The 16,633-nt window shown below is 39.5% G+C and overlaps 1 long non-coding RNA gene across 1 annotated transcript in view; it reads right to left on the minus strand.

The window, feature by feature from the left end:
* The window catches only part of LOC132518210 (uncharacterized), a 29,719-nt gene extending 14,200 nt beyond the window's left edge, over nucleotides 1-15,519 (minus strand). Inside the window, exon 1 of the long non-coding RNA XR_009539881.1 lies at nucleotides 15,384-15,519. This is a non-coding gene — a long non-coding RNA (uncharacterized LOC132518210). The remainder of the gene's footprint in view (nucleotides 1-15,383) is intronic.
* Nucleotides 15,520-16,633: the final 1,114 nt, after the last annotated feature.

Consider the following 16,633-nt stretch of genomic DNA (forward strand, 5'->3'; position numbering starts at 1 on the left):
CAGGGGTGCAGAGGGCAAAGCAGAAAGATTCCTGCACAGAGGATCAGTGCTGATGAGCACTCACTAGCTGGGGCGGGTGGGAGCAAAGGCTTGGGCTTCTGAGGTCAGATCCCAGGGAGAGGACTGGGGTTGGCAACGTGAACACAGCCTGAAGGGGGCAAGTGCGCCACAGCTAGCGAGGAGGGAGTCCGGGAAAAACTCTGGACCTGCCTAAGAGGCAAGACACCATTGTTTTGGGGTGTGCGAGGAGAGGAGATTCAGAGCACCACCTAAACATGCTCCAGAGATGGGCGCGAGCCGCGTCTATCAGCACGGACACCGGAGACGGGCAGGAGACGCTAAGGCTGCTGCTGCAGACGCCAAGAAGCCTGTGTGCAAGCGCAGGTCACTCCTACACCATCCCTCCCGGGAGCCTGTGCAGCCTGCCACTGCCAGGGTCCCGTGATCCAGGGACAACTTCCCCAGGAGAACACACAGCACGCCTCACTCAGGCTGTTGCAATGTCATGCCGGCCTCTGCCCTCCCCCAAGGGCTGAGTGATCCAGAGCCCCCAATCAGCTGTTCCTTTAACCCCATCCTGTCTGAGCGAAGAACAGACGCCCTCCGGCAACCTACACACTGAGGCGGGGCCAATCTAAAGCTGAACCCCAGGAGCTGTGCTGGGGTTCTCTCAGCAGCCTCAGGAGCAACAGACTAAATCTCCACAATCAACTTGATGTACCCTGCATCTGTGGAATGCCTGAAGAGACAACGAATCATCCCAAAATTGAAGTGGTGGACTTTGGGAGTAACAATATATATATTTTTTTCCTTTCTCTCTTTTTGTGATTGTGTATGTGTATGCTTCTTTGTGTGATTTTGTCTGTATAGCTTTGCTTTTACCATTTGTTCCAGTGTTCTGTCTGTCCTTTTTTTTTTAGTATAGTTTTTAACACTTGTTATCACTGGTGGATTTCTTTTTTGGTTTGGCTGCTCTCTTTCATTTTTATTACTTTTTAATTTTAATTTTTAATAACATTCTTTTTTTCTCCCTTTTTTTCTGAGCCATGTGGCTGACAGGGTCTTGGTGCTCTGACTGGGAGTCAGGCCTGTGCCTCTGAGGTGGGAGAGCTGAGTTCAGGACATTGGACCACCAAAGACCTCCCAGCTCCATGTACAATCAAATGGCAAAATCGCTCGCACAGATCTCCATCTCAACGCTAAGACGCAGCTCCACTCAACAACTAGCAAGCCACAGTGCTGGACACCCTATGCCAAACAACTAGCAAGACAGGAACACAGCCCCACCCATTAGCAGACAGGCTGCCGAAAATCATAATAAGTTCACAGACATCCTAAAACACACCACCAGACATGGACCTGCCCACAAGAAAGACAAGATCCAGCCTCATCCAGCAGAACACAGGCACCAGTCCCCTCCACCAGGAAGCCTACACAACCTACTGAACCAACCCTAGCCACTGGGGGCTGACACCAAAAACAATAGGAACTACAAACCTGCAGCCTGCGAAAAGGAGACACCAAACACAGTAAGTTAAGCAAAATGAGGAGACAAGAAAACACAAAGCAGATGAAGGAGCAAGGTAAAAACCCACTAGACCAAATAAATGAAGAGGAAATAGGCAGTCTACCTGAAAAAGAATTCAGATAGTGATAGTAAAGATGATCCAAAATCTTGGAAATAGAATGGAGAAAATACAAGAAACATTTAAAAAGGACCTAGAAGAACTAAAGAGCAAACAGACAATGATGAACAACACAATAAATGAAATTTAAAATTCTCTAGAAGGAATCAATAGCAGAATAACTGAGGCAGAAGAACGGATAAGTGACCTGCAAAATAAAATAGTGAAAATAACTACTGCAGAGCAGAATTTAAAAAAAAAAAGTATTCAGGACAGTCTCAGAGACCTCTGGGACAACATTAAACGCATCAACATTAGAATTACAGGGGTCCCAGAAGAAGAAGAGAAAAAGGAAGGGACTGAGAAAATAGTTGAAGAGACTATAGTTGAAAACTTCCCTAATATGGGACAGGAAATAGTTAATCAAGTCCAGGAAGCACAGAGAGTCCCATACAGGATAATCTAAGGAGAAGCACACCAAGACACATACATATCAAACTATCAAAAATTAAAAACAAACAAAAAATATTAAAAGCAAGGGAAAAACAACAAATAACGCACAAGGGAATCCCCATAAGGTTAACAGCTGATCTTTCAGCAGAAACTCTGCAAGCTAGAAGGGAGCAGCAGGACATAGTTAAAGTGATGAAAGGGAAAAACCTACAAAGAAGATTACTCTACCCAGCAACGATCTCATTCAGATTCAACAGAGAAATTAAAACCTTTACAGACAAGCAAAAGCTAAGAGAATTCAGCAGCACCAAACCAGCTTTACAACAAATGCTAATGGAACTTCTCTAGTCAGGAAACACAAGAGAAGGAAAAGACCTATAATAACAAACCCAAAACAAATAAGAAAATGGTAATAGGAACTTACTTACATATCTATTATTACCTTAAATGTAAATGGTTAAATGCTCCAACCAAAAGATATAGCCTGGCCGAATGGATACAGAAACAAGACCTGTATATATGCTGTCTACAAGAGACCCACTTCAGACCTAGGGACACATACAGACTGAAAGTGAGGAGATGGAAAAAAGATATTTCATGCAAATGGAAACCAAAAGAACACTGGAGTAGCAATTCTCCTATCAGACAAAATAGACCTTAAAAGAAAGACTATTACAAGAGACAAAGAAGGACACTACATAATGATCAAGGGATCGATCCAAGAAGAAGATATAACAATTGTAAATATTTATGCACCCAACACACGAGCACCGCAATACATAAGGCAAATGCTAACAGCCATAAAAGGGGAATTTGACAGAAACACAATCAGAGTAGGGGACTTTAACAAATGACTTTCATCAATGGACAGATCATCCAAACTGAAAATCAATAAGGAAATACAAGCTTTAAATGATACACTAAACAAGATGGACTTAATTGATATTTATAGGACAATCCATCCAAGAACAGCAGAATACATTTTCTTCTCAAGTGCTCATGGAAAATTCTCCAGGATAGGTCATATCTTGGGTCACAAATCAAGCCGTGGTAAATTTAAGAAAATTGAAATCGTATCAAGTATCTTTTCCGACTACAACGCTGTGAGAAGATATCAATTACAGGAAAAATATCTGTAAAAAATAAGCCAAACCATACACTACTTAATAACCAAGAGATCCCTGAAGAAATCAAAGAGGAAATCAAAAAATACCTAGAAACAAATGACAATGAAAACACAATGACCCAAAACCTATGGGATGCAGCAAAAGCAGTTCTAAGAGGGAAGTTTATAGCAATACAATCCTACCTCAAAAAACAAGAAACATCTCAAATAAACACCCTAACCTTACACATAAAACAATTAGAGAAAGAAGAACAGAAAACCCCAAAGTTAGCAGAAAGAAAGAAATCATAAAGATCAGATCAGAAATAAATGAAGAAGAAATGAAGGAGTTGATAGCAAAGATCAATAAATCTAATAGCTGGTTCTTTGAGAAAATAAACAAAACTGATAAATCGTTAGCCAGAGTCATCAAGAAAAAAAGGGAGAAGACTCAAATCAACAGAATTAGAAATGAAAAAGGAAAATTAACAACTGACACTGCAGAAATACAAAGGATCATGAGAGATTACTACAAGCAACTCTATGCCAATAAAATGGACAACCTGGAAGAAATGGACAAATTCTTAGAAAAGCACAACCTTCTGAGACTGAACCAGAAAGAAACAGAAAATATAAACAGACCAATAACAAGCATTGAAATTGAAACTGTGATGAAAAATCCTCCAACAAACAAAAGCCCAGGACCAGATGGCTTCACAGGCGAATTCCATCAAACATTTAGAGAAGAGCCAAGACCTATCCTTCTCAAACTCTTCCAACACTCCCAAACTCATTCTACGAGGCCACCATCACCCTGATACCAAAACCAGACAAAGATGTCACAAAGAAAGGAAACTATAGGCCAATATCACTGATGAACATAGATGCAAAAATCCTCAACAAAATACAAGCAAACAGAATCCAACAGCACATTAAAAGGATCATACACCATGATCTAGTGGGGTTTATCCCAGGAATGCAAGGATTCTTTAATATACGCAAATCAATCAGTGTGATATACCACATTAACAAATTGAAGGAGAAAAACCATATGATCATCTCAACAGATGCAGAAAGAGCTTTCAACAAAATTTAACACCCATTTATGATGAAAACCCTCCAGAAAGTAGGCATAGAGGGAACTCACCTCAACATAATAAAGGCCATATATGACAAATCCACAGCCAACATCATCCTCAATGGTAAAAAACTGAAAGCATTTCCACTAAGATCAGGAACAAGACAAGGTTGCCCACTCTCACCACTCTTATTCAACATAGTTTTAGAAGTTTTAGCCACAGCAATCAGAGAAGAAAAAGAAAAGGAATCCAAATTGGAAAAGAAGAAGTAAACCTGTCACTGCTTGCAGGTGACATGACAGTATACACAGAGAATCCTGAAGACTCTACCAGAAAACTACTAGAGCTAATCAATGAATTTAGTAAAGTATCAGGATACAAAATTAATGCACAGAAATCTCTTGCTTCCTATACACTAATGAAAAATATGAAAGAGACATTAAGGAAACTCCCATTTACCACTGCAACAAAAAGAATAAAATACCTAGGAATAAACCTACCAAAGAAGACAAAAGACCTGTAATGTATAAAATTATAAGACCCTGATGAAAGAAATTAAAGATGATACAAACAGGTGGAGAGATATACCATGTTCTTGGATTAGAAGAATCAACATTGTGAAAATGACTATATTGCCCAAAGCAATCTACAGATTCAGTGCAATCCCTATCAGGCTACCAATGGCATTTTTCACAGAACTAGAACAAAAAGTTTCACAATATGTATGGAAACACAAAAGACCCTGAATAGCCAAAGCAATCTTGAGAAAGAAAAATGGAGCTGAAGGAATCTGGCTCCTGGACTTCAGAGTATGCTACAAAGCTACAGTAATCAAGACAGTATGGTACTGGCACAGAAACAGAAATATAGACCCATGGAACAGGATAGAAAGCCCAGAGATATACCCACACACTTATGGTCACCTCATTTTTGGCAAGAATGTACAATGGAGAAAAGACAGCCTCTTCAATAAGTGGTGCTGGGAAAACTGGACAGCTACATGTAAAAGAATGAAATTAGAACACTCCCTAACACCATACACAAAAATAAACTCAAAATGGATTAAAGACCTAAATGTAAGGCCGGACACTATCAACCTCTTAGAGGAAAACATAGGCAGAACACTCTATGACATAAATCAGAGCAAGATCCTTGATCTACCTCTGAAAGAAATGGAAATAAAAACAGAAATAGATGAGACTTAAAAGCTTTTGCACAGCAAAGGAAACCGTAAGATGAAAACAGAACCCTCAGAATGGGAGGAATTATTTGCAAATGAAGCAACTGTCAAAGGATTCATCTCCAAAATTTACAAGCAGCTCATGCAGATCAATATCAAACAAACAAACAAACAATCCAAAAATGGGCAGAAGACCTAAATAGACCTTTCTCCAAAGAAGATATACAGATTGCCAACAAACACATGAAAGGATGCTCAACATCACTAATTATTAGAGAAATGCAAATCAAAACTACAGTGAGAGATATCACCTCACACCAGTCAGAATGGCCATCATTAGGAAATCTACAAACAATAAATGCTGGAGGGGATGTGGAGAAAAGCAAACCCTCTTGCACTGTTGGTGGGAATGTAAATTGATACAGCCACTATGGAGAACAGCATGGAGGTTCCTTAAAAAACGAAAACTAGAACTACCATATGACCCAGCAATCCTACTACTGGCCATATACCCTGAGAAAGCCATAATTCAAAAAGAGACATGTACCACAATGTTCATCACAGCACTATTTACAATAGCCAGGACATGGAAGCAACCTAAGTGTCCATCAACAGATGAGTGGATAAAGAAGATGTGGCACATATATACAATGGAATATTACTCAGCCATAAACAGAAACAAAATTGAGTTATCTGTAGTGAGGTGAAAGGACCTACAGACTGTCACACAGAGTGAAATAAGTCAGAAAGAGTAAAACAAATGCTGTATGCTGGCACATGGAATCTAAAAACAAAAGAAAACAAAACATGGTTCTGAAGAACTTATGGGCAGGACAGGAATAAAGACGCTGGCGTAGAGAATGGACTTGAGGCCACGGGGAGGGGGAAGGGTAAGCTGGGACGAAATGAGAGAGTGGCATAGACTTATGTATACTACCAAATGTAAAACAGATAGCTAGTGGGAAGCAGCCACATAGCACAGGGAGATCAGCTCGGTGCTTTGTGACCACCTAGAGGGATGGGATAGGGAGGGTGGGAGGGAGACACAAGAGGGAGGAGATACTGGGATCTATGTACATGTATAGCTGATTCACTTTGTTATAAAGCAGAAACCAACACACTATTGTAAAGCAATTATACTGCAACAAAGTTGTTAAAAAATAAATAAAGTAAGCTATGGATTATGCCCAATGCCCAGCTCACTGCTTGTGTTCCAGTACAAGCTTCCCTCTTCCACACTTTCTCAAGAGTGTGACATAACATAGGTTATCAACACTGTTCTTGTCATCCCTAAATCTTGTCTCTTCTTTTCCTATGCCCTAGATTATACTTTCAAAGTCTTTACTGTTTTTGTCTTCAATATAACTTTATTTTGATCCCGTCAATGATACCCCATCTATTTAAATCAGGATCTCACAGAAAAGCTGTAAGGGAAAACTGGCTAAAAGATGGCATATTTTACTGATGAGAAAACTCTTAGGGATAGGGGAGTGCCTCAAATTCTAGGAATAGACACAGTCTCAAGATGAAATACATTAAGTTGTGTTTTCAAGGCATAGGCTGAGAACCTATATCGCTAATGATATGAAACATCACCTTTTATCATTCCAAACTGTTCCAAATAGTGACATTTTGTCAATAACCTTCAATACAGTCATTACTTTAGTTGGCTGAGGAAGTCAAAAAGTAGTCACTGTTTTGATCTTGTTATAATCATATAAATGGTAAGCCTTTTTAGTGGTCACCAGAAGACTCATGACTTCCATCAGTTGATTTTATCCCAAATCAGTACATCTGATCATAAGGAATAAAGGGATGAGAGAACAGAGCTGAATAAAAATTATCTGTCTCCCCCACCTCTGTCATTTGCTGAGACAGCACAACACTTTCTGCCATAGCTCATTAAGATAGCACACATTTATGAGGTATGTGACTGAAGCCACTGGCATTCAGTTGGGCAATGTAGTATGGGATAAAGCTTCATTACAGGAATGAAATCTTGTGCAGTTGTCAGAGAAGCTAGGGAAGTAAGGATCCAGAAGAGAGAAATGAAGAAGATCAGAGAAAAGTCAGCAACCAGCTCTCCTGAATCACTAAGTCTGATGGGTAAGTCAGAGCTTGCAGGGGAATCTGGGAAGCAGGTGTTGCCAGTTGCCACTGTAGGGCAGCAAATGGGAGCTGGGGAAGAGCCTATGAAAAGCTATCACCTGTGGTGGCAACTGCTTCTGCAGGTGTTCAGGCAAATGTCTTGTGATGAGCATGGAACCTCTGCTGATCAGCAGTGCTACCATTAACAAGTAAAAGCTGGACAGGGACTCTGTCTTATTCCTCTTTTTATCACTGTGCTCAGCTCAGAACCTACAGTGGGAAGACAAGAGGACATGGGAAGAGAAAGTAGGGCTGGCTATAGCTACAACTTTGTACTTCTTTTGGTCATGCCATAAAATCACTGATTAGTGATTAGTCTTGAAAGTGGGTCTTCCAGGACATGCTTGTCTGCTCCTTCTTATCTCCCAGCCATAGCACACACCCCTTGTAGCACAGATGGCTGACCAGTTAGCCTTTTCATGCCTACTCTATTACTGTGTTATACTCACAAGTTCCACTGTGCTAGTCATGAGAAACACAGAGATGGTCATAAATTGCTCACTATTGAACCTTTTAAGAGAGTAGCAATCTGGTGGGAGAAGGATGACATAAAGTCATGGAAGGTTAAATACTATTAGCAATAGAAAATAAAAATTAGATTTTAACACATTCCACATTTACAGGAGGAAAATTCACTGTGGGTCAGCACTGTGAGGAAGACTTCTTGGAGGAGGTGGCAAATGAGAAAGCCTTGAAGACCAGGAGAGACAGGATGAGCTCAGCACCTATGATCACTGCCAGTCAGCCTTGGGAACAAAGAAAGCATGTGTGATCTCAGATGTTACCATTGGCAGAGGTTAAACTAGTCAAAATATTTAATTCTGCACAAGAAGAAAAAAATTTTAAGGACTAAGATCAGAGTAAATCAGGAAAGAAAAGTAGGACAAAGTTTATACAATTAGAAAATGAAAGAGAAACAGTAGATATCTATTTTGAATCTTTATAAAAAATCAATAAAAATGACAACATATGTACCTGAAAATGACTGTGTATTATGGTGGGAACCATGTTTTTCCTGTGTTTGAGACATTTTGTCTTTGAATGATTAATGTTTCAACTGTGGGTTCCCTTTCAGAATGAAACTGTAATACTGGATCAGCATACAAATTTTTTGGATCAGAATTACAGTTTTTTAAAGTCCTGTACCTTAATTGTCAATTCAGGAAAATAAACTGCAGAAACAACCCTGCAGAATAAAGTAGGTCACAGGTTATAAATGAGATCAAAGGCCACGAAATGGGTCATCATTGAGGATAACAGTTCCTTTCCTTCAATAGCATTTCCTTAAGAACCATCCTAATGCATAATTTGTCTTTAATTTCTCCTTAATTCTACCTTTTCTCTCTTTGTAAGAAGGCCTGGATCATCTTCACAAGAGATCAGCAAATTGACTACTATTCTCTATCAAAAAGCAGACATATCAAATGCTATGTTTTTCTCTGGCATAATTCAATTTGGATTGTAGTTTAAACCCACATAGAGATTACTATCATGGAATAAATTGTATCCTCCCAAAATTCACATGTTGAAGTCCTAACCCCCATTACCTCAGAATATCACTCACAGTATTTGGTGATAAGGTCTTTAAAGAGACAAATTAAGGGCTTCCCTGGTGGTGCAGTGGTTGAGAGTCCACCTGCCGATGCAGGGGACAGGGGGTCGTGCCCTGGTCCAGGAAGATCCCACATGCCGCGGAGCGGCTGGCCTGTGAGCCGCTGAGCCTGCGTGTCTGGAGCCTGTGCTCCGCAACGGGAGAGGTCACAACAGTGGGAGGCCCGCGTACCACACACACACAAAAAAATAGAGACAAATTAAAATGAGGTCATAAGGGTGGCTCTAATCCAATATGACTGATGTCCTTATAAGAAGAGATTAGGGTAAAGACAAGAAAAAGTGCTACAGTAATTACACAAAAGAACATGATAAAGAAGGCAAAGCATACTCATACCAAAGACATCAATCAAAACACACAAAAGAGACAGTAGAATAAGAAACAAGAAACAACAGATCTATAAAAATAACCAGGAAAACAACTCAGTGGCAATAGTAAGTCCTTACCTATCAATAATTACTTTAAATGCAAATGATAAAATTCTCCAATTAACAGACATAGAATGGCTGAATGGATTTAAAAAAGACACAAGATCCATCAATATGCTGCCTGTAAGAGACCCACCTTGGCCTTAAAGACACACATAGACTGAAAGTGAAAGGATAGAAAAAGACATTTCAAGCAAATGGTAACAACAACAACAACCAAAAAAGGCATAGATAGCTATACTTAGACAACACAGACTATAAGCTAAAGGAGACAAAGAAGGTAATTATATAATGATAAAGGAGTTAATACATTAATAAGATATAAAAGTTGTAAATATCTACATGCCTAACACTGGCACACCTCAACGTATAAAGCAAAATCTAACAGAGCTAAAAGGGTAAATAAATAGTAATACTGTAATAGTTGGGGACTTTAATACCCCACTCTCAACAATGGATAGATCATCCAGACAGAGAATCAATAAGAAAATAATGGATTTGAACATACTGTAGATCAAACGGCCCTAACAGACATATAAAGAACAGCAGAATACATACTCTTCTCAGCTGCACATGGAACATCTTCTAGGACATACCATATGTTAGGCCACAAAACAAGTATTAGCAAATTCAGGAAGACTGAAATCATACCAAGTATCTTCTCTGACTACAATGGCATGAAACTAGCAATCAATAACGAGAGGAAACCGGAAATTCATGAACAAATGGAAATTAAACAACACTCTCCTGAATAACCAATGGATCAAAGAAGAAATTAAAGGGAAAAAAGTGTCTTGAGACAAAGGCGAATGGAAATACAACATATCAAAACTTGTGGGATGCAGCAAAGCAGTTCTAAGATAGAAGTTCATAGTAATAAATACTTACATTGAGAAGCAAGAAAGATGATAAATAAACAACCTAACTCTATGCCTTAAGGAACTAGAGAAAGAAGAACAAACTATGCCCAAAGTTAGAAGAAAGGAAATAATGCAAGATCAGAATAGAAATAAATGAAATTAGAGAACAATAGAAAAGATTAACCAAACTAAAAGTTATTTCTTTGAAAAAATACATAAAATCGACAAATCCTTAATTAGACTATCCAAGGAAAAAAGAGAAAGGACTCAAATCTACAAAATTATAATGAAAAAGGAGACATTAAAACTGATACCAAAGAAACATAGAGCATAAGAAGTAACTGTGAACAAATATACAACAAACTGGACAAACTTGAAGATCTGGAAAAATTCTTAGAAACATATGACTTACCCAGACTGAATCAGGAAGAAATAGAAAATCTGAATAGACCAATACTGCTAAGGAGTCTGAATCACTAATCAAAAATCTCCCAATGAAGAAAAGCCCAGGATTAGAAGCCTTCAGTGGTCATTTTCACCAAGCAGTTAAAGTAGAATTAACACCAATCCTTCTCAAACTCAAGAAATAAAAGAGGAAGAAACACTCCCAAACTCCTTTTATCCTGATACCAAAACTAGAAAAGGACACGACTAGAAAAGAAAACTACAGGCCAATATCCCTAATAAATATGGATGAAAAAATCCTCAATAAAATACTAGCTAACCAAATTCAGCAACACACAAAAAAGGATCACAGACTATGATCAAATGGGATTTATCCCTGGAATGCAAGGATTGTACAACATATGCAAATTAATCAACATACATCATATTAATAGAATAAAAGAAAAGAAACATATGATCATCTCAAAAGGTGCAGAAAAAACATTTGACAAAATTCAACATTCACTCCTGATAAAAACTCTTAACTAGGCACAGAAGGAACATATCTCAACATAATAAAGGCCATATATGACAAACAATCAGCTAACATCATACTTAATGGTGAAAGTCTGAAAGCTTTTTCTCTAAGGTCAGGAAAAAGACAAGGGTGCCCATCTTTACCACTCCTATTCGACACAGTACTAGAAGTCACAGATAGAGCAATTAGGCAAGAAAAAGAAAGAAGAGGTATCAGAATTGGAAAGGAAAAGGTAAAATTGTCTCTATTTGCAGATGACATGATTTTATATATAGACCTGAATAGACGTTTTCCAAAGAAGACATGCAGATGGCCGTTACATGAAAAGATGCTCAATATCACTAGTCATCAGAGAAATGCAAAGCAAAACCACAATGATAAATTGCCTCATACCTGTTAGAATGGCTATCCTCAAAAAGACAATTATAACAAGTGTTGGTGAGGATGTGGAAAAAAAGGGAACCCCCGTGCACTGTTGGTAGGAATGTAAATTAGTGCAACTACTATAAAAATCAGTATGAAGATTCTTCAGAAAATTAAAAACAGAATTACCATATGATCCAACAATTCCACTTCTGGGTATTTATCTAAAGAGAACAAAATTACTAACTCAAAAAGATATATGCACCCCAAAGTTCGATGCAGCATTACTTACAATAGCCAAATAAGGAAGCAATCTAAGTGTCCATCAACGGATGAACGGATAAAGAAAATGTGATACACACACAGACACACACACAGACACACACACACAGACACACACACACACACACACACACACACACACACACACACACACACACACACACACACACACACACCAGAATACTAAGCCATAAAAAAGGAATGAAATCTTGCTATTTGTGACTACATGGATGAACCTTGAAGATATACTGCTAAGTGAAATAGGTCAGACAGAGAAAGACAAACAGCATATGACCTCACTTACATGAATATAGAAAAATAAACAAAAAACAAACCCAAACTGAGCTCATAGATAAAGAACAGACTGGTGGCTGCCAGCCATGGGGGTTTGCGGAAGTAGGTGAAGGGGTCAAAAGGTACAAACTTCCAGTTATAAAATAAAGAAGTCATGCATATGTAATGTACAATATGGTGATTATAGTTAATAATACTGTATTGTGTATTTGAAAGTTGCTAAGAGTAAATCTTAAAAGTTCTCATTTCACACACACACAAAACTGTAACTGTGGGATTATGGGTGTTAACTATAATTACTGAGGTGATCATTTCACAATATATGCAAATTCTGAATCATTATGTTGTATATCTGAAACTAATATAATGTTATATTGTCAATTATATTTCAATTAAATATTATTAAAAAAGATTCGTCTGATAGAATAACAAACAAGTGAGGTAATGTTGATGAAAGCACTTTGTAAACTGTAAAGCACCAAACAAATAGTTGAGTGACAACAAAAAATACTGCATGGTGGTATCACAGATAAAGACTAAATTGATAACTGCATACAGTTATATATTTATTTATATCAATAAATATATAGATAACTGCATACAGTTATATTTTATTATATCAATAAATATTTATTGATTAATAACAATTAGATGGTCACAGAGGAATCACAAAACCCACTGACAATGTTGTAGAACGTTATAGTTTCAAAAATGCAAAAATTTGTGCAAAAAATGATTGCCTGAATTGCTACCCAGTATCAGAACCTCCATGATTATTAGCCAATTTTCTTTTTTCCTGCTATGTGTATCAGGGAATTTCTTTCCCCAGCACTTCATTCCTTCAGCTCCAAAGCATGACCTCTGACTTTCTGAGCAGCTGTGCAAAAATTTCTAAGATCAATAAGGGAAAACATCACAAGTAATGGCAGGTGGATGGGACAGAGTAGTCGAAGGTTGACAGAAATACAGCCCCTAGTCAGTTCATTGCTCTGTAACAGAGGGCTCAGTTACTAAGAGAACTGATCTCCTCCAAAGGGTATTGTGGCAGAAATACTTCTCTTTAAAAAAATTTCTGATGTGTGATGGTGATATGAAAGTGGGGGGGGGGCGGCAGAGTGAAGACCCTAAATATTTGCTACTATCTGTCAGAAATGGTCGTCTGAGAGAACTGTGTTATGGGGGAAAGTAAATCTCTAACCATTGCTTTGACCACAGAGGCCAGAAGTGTTTGTTTCAAGACATTGAGTACAGAGCTGAGGTCTGGTATTTTGCTGGTGACTGCTGAAGAGGAGGGATTTGGCTTCTGGCAGAACATAAAGCCAAGTTGACAACAAAGCCTTCCTTTCAAGCCATCCAAATGAACACATTTCTAATCTGAAATTCAAATACTTGACAACAGAGAGCCTGTGAGCTGGGCTTTGAACAGGAAATTGCTTCATGGTTTTAGCATAATGAATGAGGCAGTTAGACTAAATCCATTTAGCAGGAAAAGAATGCTTTCACATGCTTTCTGAAAGAAATGAGGGGGGAACCTTCTTAATTTCCCAAATTTCTCAGGACCTAGAGACGCAAATGTTCCATGTAAATTGTATCTGTTCTGTTCTATGATTGGTATGTAAAAAGCCATCCTCGCCCCAGTATTCAGAAATCATCTTTGTTAGAAAATGCCGGGCTTCTGAATGTTGGGGAAACCGAAGGTGATGAATAAAGTTTAGGAAGTTCTCATGCTTATTGTGTCCTGTACTTCCCAGGATGATGGGGAGTGCATTGATTCTGAAACCTTGTCTTAGTCACTGGCAGTGTTAATTCCAACAGACCCAGTATTGCAGTCTTTTAGGGAACAGGGGAGAGATGTGGATGCAAAGAACAAGCTTGGACAGAAGAGGACCAACACGCCCCATGGGGCAGACTCTCTCGCATTCCTCGTCACTGTGTCCAGAAATGAACCTCTAGCTCTCAGTCGTTAACACAGAAGCAGGCCGGTCGTGACAACAGAGGCAGCACTGAGACTTGTAGCACAGGCAGGGGAAGAACCACTATTAGGGGAATGGGAAAGATGTTTGTTTGTGTCAGGTCCATGTAACAAGGCTGACCTTAAGAGAGCCTGATGACAGACATCCTTTGGGAAGGAGAGGACTAGAGAAAATGAAAAAACAACCACCACCACCACCCCACCCAAAAAAAGAAAGCAAGAGTAATAATATCAGTAGCATAAACAAGAAGGAGACAGACCCTGGGAGAGTGGGTTAAGTCCTATCCCAGGCAGGTTTGCCAGAGGAGGACTGATCTGTAACCAAGGCCCAGCAGTATTTCCTAGCAGCATTGAATATAGACACAGTTGTGTGTGGCACTGCCTCTGAGCCTGGGCCCAAGACGGCCAAGGGAAAATCGTTCTGTGTAACCAGGCTTCTACCAGAGCAGACAAATATATAACAAGGTCTGACATCTTTGCATTCACAACTTGCTAGGTAATATACCCAAACCGTCTCCTGAGCCTGACTGCTATGGAAACATGATGTAAATAGATATGGTTTCTTTTTAGTCATTGTTTTCAACTTTCCTACCAGAGGCAACAGTAAAGAGTCCTTCCAGTTGGCCTGGTGACGAAGACACTATGACAGATTACTTTACAAAGAGATGTTTTAACACCATTCATGTGTGCCAAGCATCTAATTCATGTTTACAGTTAAAAATAAAAAGGACTGTGTCCCAGTTTCCTCATTGCTAAGCAATCGTCCTTCCTGGCAGAGGACGGGAGACCTTGGCATGTATACAGATTGGCTATATGATCACCTACTTGAAAGGACGCATGACGAATTAAGCTGAGAAGTACTGACTTTAAATGTATGAGAACAGTTCTGATCTAGAATAGTGATGATCACCCCAGAAGCAGAAAATGAATACTTAGTGGACCTTATGAGTTGTACCGAAGCACCAGTTAGAACTAGTCCAGTTCATTCATGATAGTACTTCAACCCAAGGAGTGAGAGATGGGCAGAGAGGAGAGCTGGATAGTCAAGAAGCTTGCATACCTGGGTAAAGCAGGACAGAATTCCACATCTGAGCCTGCTGCCGATGAGCTTTCGTTCAGAATCCTGTTCTGGAGCCTTGGGGTAGGAGATGCCGGCAAAGGGGCCATGTGGGCAAGCGGGCATGCACAGCAGTGGGTCCTTTCTCTTGCCTATGGAAGCCAAAATCCCTTTGAGGCAGTCTTTAATTCTGTAAGAGATAAAGTATAAAGGCTAAGTGAGCCTGGGAGAAGAGAAGAGAAGGAAATTCGTGTTGAAGTAGAAAGGGTTAATAGCTGAGCTTTATTATGAGGTGGAGGGAAAGCTCCCAGAAGGGCTTACTAAATACAGGTACTTACAGATACTGAAGATATCTTTGTGGACCCCCCGCAAATTTAAGGCTAAGGCTGCAAGGAGCCAGAAGCAGCAGAGAAGGAAGTACATAGATGAGGATGGCTGGAAGCATCAGAGACAGCGAAGGGTTCCTTATAGCTTTCCACCCAAGCCCCTGTTAGGTAGAGGAGACTGAAGGGGGGTGTGTCCCCCTGGGGAAGTGGGAGGGGTTTAGCCTAAAGCGGACTGATGAAAGTTCAGTATTTCTTTCAGATGTGGTGGTTTACTCTTAAAAATTCTTGAGTATTTTCAACTCCAGTGTATATTCATTTTGCTTTGATATAAAAATGATCTAAAGTGAATTACCAACAAGCTAATGTGACCTTCAGGAAGAGGTGCCGCGCCTCTGGTGTGGTGATGCCTGGCTCCCTGCCCGTGGACTGCATCCAAGTGAGGTACGTGGACCTGGGGCCAGCACTTGACGGAATCGTTACAAAGCAAGTTGCTCAAAGCCCAGATCTGACTGTTGTCTTCTTACCCAGTCCTAACTCAAAATAACTCAGAACAGGCAAAGTAATCTAAGGAGAGTGTCCCCTGTCTTCTAGCTCTTCAAATGCTGCCTTTAAAGAATTACCTGAAAGGAAAACTTGATAAAGTGACTTCAATTTTGTCCCTACCCCAACTAGGAGAGATTTAGCCTCTTCTTTGGGATGACTTCTCCCCTTTCTAGTGTGTAGAATATAGTTAGAATTAAGTTGCTAACAACAATACAAACTGACTGCAAATGCCAATTTACGCCTCCACCAGGGTTATCTTTCTCTCCTCACTCTTCTGGAGAAAACAAATTTTAACTGAGTGTTTGCACAGGAACAGGGCAAGCCTTGCAAGTAAACTACTGAGGGAGACCCTCCAGGGTTTGCTTGTCTGTTCAGCCATTTTCC

This window comes from Lagenorhynchus albirostris, chromosome 3, assembly GCF_949774975.1.
Source record: "Lagenorhynchus albirostris chromosome 3, mLagAlb1.1, whole genome shotgun sequence".
NCBI classification, from domain to species: domain Eukaryota; kingdom Metazoa; phylum Chordata; class Mammalia; order Artiodactyla; family Delphinidae; genus Lagenorhynchus; species Lagenorhynchus albirostris.